Genomic DNA, 5,367 nt, shown 5'->3' with positions numbered 1-5,367 from the left:
AACTTTGCTTGTTCTAGGGGAAGAGAGGAAATAGCGTACTGGACACCAGCCCCGGCTCAGCCCCCGCAGACATCACTAATTGATCGCAGCGCTCTGTCTTGTACCTCAGCCCCCGGCAGACATCGCTAATTGATCACAGAGGTCTGTCTTGTAGTGTCTAGACGTCCCTGCCCAAAACACCCTCAGCCCAGCTTGTGGGGCCAAAACCCATCAACCAGGTTTGCACGTGATACAGTGTGACACAAAACACACTGGCCATCCCCACGCTGGACACAGCATGAGGGTCCATTCAGCACTGTGTGCACCAGCCTCCGGGGGCGTGGGCCAGACCCCTGTGCTCGGTAGCTGCCCTGCTGTACAGGCTGAACGTGCTCTGACCCTGTCCCTGGGGCTGAGTGTCCCTCGGCTCTCCGAGGGATCTGGGTTTGCCGGTGAGTCAGCGTGGACCAGCCTTTCTCCAATTCCGCGGAGCCTGTGTATCACCGGGGGAGCCCTGCTCATTCTAACCCAGCAAGTGTGGGTCGAGCAAGGATCCTGCCTGGCTGAGAGCGGCAGTTCCCCTCCCCTTGACCTTTGTAGAAATTTGCTAGACTTTGCTCCTTCCCTGTGGTTTCAGATTCCAGTAGGTACAGGGGAGAGAAACAGAGGGTGCTGTGTGTCCCCCTAAAAACGCTGACTCCTTTCCAGTGAGCGGGTAGGAATCGGCCTTCTCCTGCATTTACGCCAGGCCTTTCATCCTGATGACCAGTCCCCCTTCCAGTGTGGGCTGTGGGTCATCAACATCAGCCTATCCCATTCCCCCGTCAGTGCTAAGCCTCACTATTGTCACAATCTGTTCAAGACAAGCTCAAGTGGAAATGAACTCTGCCTTGTTCTATGGGGGCAACCGGGTTCTGGAGGAACTCACAGCCCTGAAAGTATTGCCATGGTCACATTTGGAAAATACAGTATGCCACGGGCTGCCCTCTGGCCTCGACCATTCACATGCCTCCCGGAGCCAAATTATACTCCTTTTACCTACACTGTTGTGTCTCTGCAACTCTCATCCCATCAAGTGTTGGGCTCAAGGTCCAGGATCCCATGCTCTCCATCAGCTCCTGGTGAACAGTGGGCTTCTGTTGTGGGTTCCTGGGCATGTCTACTCCATAGAGCTCCTTGGGTGGCAGCCATGAACCAGAAACAAGTTATCCGGCCCTGAATGCAGGGCTGGGACAGGTAGAGGACAGCGACCACAGGAATCCCAGTGGAAATCCCATCATGTAAATATGGCAGCCGTTGGCCCACAGCGATTCTGACATCTAGCCAGTCACGTGTTTTCAGTTCCCTGTTTGGGGCTCAGTCCCACTGCTTGGGAATGAGTCCCTGTGGCTCCAGACTCTGGGCTCTGGGTTTGGCCCACTGAGCCGGGTTTCCTTTTCCATACAAAGTGCCCCATGCTTACAATCGAGTTCCCAGGCTGTTTCCTGCCCATAGAACTTTGGGGGCCCAAAGTCCTTTTCCTATTTTGAGCTACCTCTATCGCTTTTAATGGGAGTTGATACAATTCTTTAAAAACCTTATGGATTTTTTTAATGAATCGATTCATAATCCACTCTGCAAGCCAAGACAAGGAGACTCTCTTCAAGATCACCTCTTCCGTCCTCTGGGCTTCTCATGACGCTGCTGACGGGAGCCTCTCCAAAGATTATGAACAGTTTTTTATTTCATGATGAGGACGCATGAGGCATGCGCTTATGAGATTTTGAGGCCCTTTTTGTTGGCTACACATGTCTCTGTGCTCCTCCTTAGAACTTTATGAGATCTGAACAAAGGCTCTGGATTTCAACCTCAATTTGAAATCTTTGCTCCAAAGCCTTTTCTTAATCCAGAACTATCAGAGAAGCTGACACTGAATGGTTTGATATTCACATCTAGCAAGTCATGGCTCTTTTATATTAGTGGTTCTTCTTTGGGTTGGTCTCTGTTCTCTCACTTTTATCAAGGACAGCAAGATTAAGCCCATTGGCACTGCCAACCCTCTGCCTAGAAAGCTGGTTTCTGGTACGGTGGCTGGACTCCTCCACAGACTCGCTCTCCCATGGGTAACAGTGGTGAACTTTGGACAAAATAATAAAATGACCTGAGGATTCTGAAAAGTAAACAAATGCAGGAAGCTTGAAGGGAGTTGAAACTTAAAGTGGAGGAGGCATAAGAGTGAGTTCTCCACCTTTTATGGCTTTTCCTCCCAGATGGGCTTCAAGCTCAGGGCAGTATGGTGTGGGGTGGATGGCTAAGATGCCAAGAAGATCTTCATCATCTTTTTACCTGGGGGGATCGGGGAAAGGAGCCTAGGCAGCCACTGAGTCTACCAGAAAAGACTGAGCTGAGAAGAATTCTCAGGCCACCCAGAACTACACATGTGGAGGAGAGACTCAGAACAGAAAGCAAAAGCTTAAAGAATTGAACTGAGATTTCCACCACCATCCATACGTGGAAAGGCAGAGTTTATAGAAAGAGTCTTACTAGGTTAGTTGTCAGATAAATCTAAAACAACATTCTTTAGGGGAATATAATAAAACCCAGAGTCAACATAATATAATATTCACAATGTCCAGGATATAATTAAAAATAACTGGACATTCAGAGGTGCCTGTCTGGCTCAACCAGTAGCACATGTGGCTCTTGATCTCAAGGGCATGAATTTGAGCCCCACATTGGGTGTAGAGATTACTTGAAAATAAAATCTTAAAAATATTGCTTAACATTCAAAGAATTAGAACAATGTGGCCCATCAACAATCAATAGGTGCCAACCCCCAAATGACCCAGACTTTGGAATTATCAGACAAGGACTTTAAAAGAACTATTAAAATTATGCTCAGTGAAGTGAAGGAAAATACACCAAGAATGAATGAAAAAATTATAAATCTCAGGAGAGAAAAAAGAAATATAAAAATGAACCAAAAGGAAAACTTAGAATGGAAACATGTAAGTCCAAAAAATATTCAAATATGGGAAAAAAAGAGATAGAGGGAACAAGTAGAAAATAAATAGTAACATGACAGGCCTAAATACAACCAGATCAATAATTACACTAAATATTAATGGTATAAATAGTTGAATTAAAAGGAAGGGGTTGTCTGACTGGGGAAAAAAGAAAAAAAGCAAGACACGACCATATGCTCAATCATATGCCTGCAAGAGATATACCTTAAACAGAAACATGGAATGAAACTAGAGGAATGGGAAAGGTATCCCCTGTAAATGATAAACACAGGAAAGCTGGAGTGACCTTATCAATATCAGAGATGACAGTCTTCAAGATAAAGTGTAATGACTGAGATCAGAAGGGACATCTCACAATAATGAAAAAGACAACTCATCTGGAAGTCGCAATAATTTTAAATGTGTATGTACCTAATAGTAGAACCTCAAAGTGCGTGAACAGAGATCGACAGAATTAAAGGAGAAATAAATCACAATCATATTAATATGTCCAATTTCCTCTCTTGATAATTGGCAGAACTAAGCAAAAAAAAAAATCAATAAATAGAAGAGATTTGAAAAACAGGATTAATCATCATGATCTATAATGTCTTGATATTTCTTTCCAAGTACACATGGTACATTCACCAAAACCACACGCTTGTTTGTGAAAATCAGTACATTTAAAGCACTGAAATCCTGAATGACAGCAAAAACATTTCAAACTGTGTGGGATACAGCTAGAGCAGCCCCTAAAGGGAAATGTAGATCGATAAAGGCTGATATAGGAAAAGAGAAAAGCCCCAAGTCGATGACCTACGTTCCTCCAAATACAGCTAGAGAAGGAAGAGCACCATAAACCCAAGGTAAGCAAAAGGAAGGAAGTAATAAAGACAAGGGCAGAAACCAAGGAGAGACAAAACGGAGATAATAGGAGGAGATCGACAAAGCCAGAAACTGGTTCTTGGAAAGATCAACAAAATTAAATCAAGAAGAAAAGAGAGAGGACACACATCGCAAATGTCAACAATGAGAAGAAAGACTGTTGCTGCAGATTCCATGGATGTTAAAAGGGTAATACAAACTTTATGCTAAAAAAAAAAAAAAAAAAGAAGAAGAAGAAGAAGAAGAAGAAGAAGAAAGGGGAGAACATCTTGCTCCCAGGCCAAGAGTGAAACCACAGGCAAAGCAGGGCATGGCCAGGATGCCCCGAGAGGAGGAGGTGGAGTGACCTGGGTGACAGTGATCCCTGGCGCCTGCCTGGCCCTGGGCTGCCAGGTTCTGGAGCATTCGCAAATCTCAACTGCACTATGTACACATGACCTTTGTGTCCGTTGGAGCTGCAGGGATTCTCACGGACATGCAGTATTTTCCCATTGGGCAGCTGAGGACATTGAGGCTTCAGGAGGTGAAGACAATGTTTCTCGAACTCTCAAGTGGACGGTTGGCTCCAGGGAGTCTGCTAAAACACAGACACTGACTCAGGATGCCCGCAGCAGAGCCTGAGATCCTGCATTTCCAACAAGCCCCCCCTGGCTGCTGGGGCCAGAGGACGGCACTTGGAGTAGCGAGAGGTCTGGGACATGCTGCGCGGCTAGGAGTGATGGGTTTTCAACAGAGGTCCGCCTGGCCTCAAAGCCCATTTTCTCTTCGCTGAGCCCTTGGAATGGCCTGAAAGTAATCTACCCTTCTGTGTTCATGTGTTAGCTGAAGCCCTCTGCTGTCCTCCAGGACTGCTGGGACGGAGACCCAGAACACCTGCCTCCTGGCGTCTGAGGAGCCCTGGTGCCACCTTAGCCCCATACGAGAACTTTCACCCTCAAAATTCCTGATACCTTGTCCCATTTTGTGCTCAGGCTAAGCCAGGTCATGCATTGGGCTCTGCTTCTCGGCTGCACGGCTGAGTCGGGACAGCATCTCCTGAAATTCCTGTCTCACACAAATCATCATGGCCCTTCATTCAAATGCGTACACCCCCTGCAGCAGGCATGGGGCCGGGTAACCTGTACTCATCACAAGCATCTGGGGACTTTCTTATGGTCAGACAAGTTTCGGGAACTCCAACTTTGGGGGTGTGGACCCATATTAATGTTGGTCTCAGGTATATTCTTTTGCGTCATAGTCAACGTATCATTGCGTCCAGTCCTGAGAACAAGCCTGGGTGGTGGGTCGTACTAGGATTCCCGTATGACAGGATGGGAAACTGAGGCACAGGAGCTTAGAGCTTCCCCAGCCCCAGGGACTTGGGGGGAGGTGCTTCTCTGGCCATGGGGCCTGGACAGACCTGGTTTCTTTGCAAGCCCCTCATAGAGACAAACGAGGCGCACACAGCGTTCCCGAGTCCCCTGCCCGTCATCGGACAGATCCCATGTGCACAGCACAGGCCCCTGCCTCCATGGTACAG

This window comes from Mustela lutreola, chromosome 1, assembly GCF_030435805.1.
Source record: "Mustela lutreola isolate mMusLut2 chromosome 1, mMusLut2.pri, whole genome shotgun sequence".
In the NCBI taxonomy this organism is placed as follows: Eukaryota; Metazoa; Chordata; class Mammalia; order Carnivora; family Mustelidae; genus Mustela; species Mustela lutreola.
The sequence above is the reverse complement of the archived record's forward strand: the minus strand, read 5'-3'. Positions refer to the sequence as shown.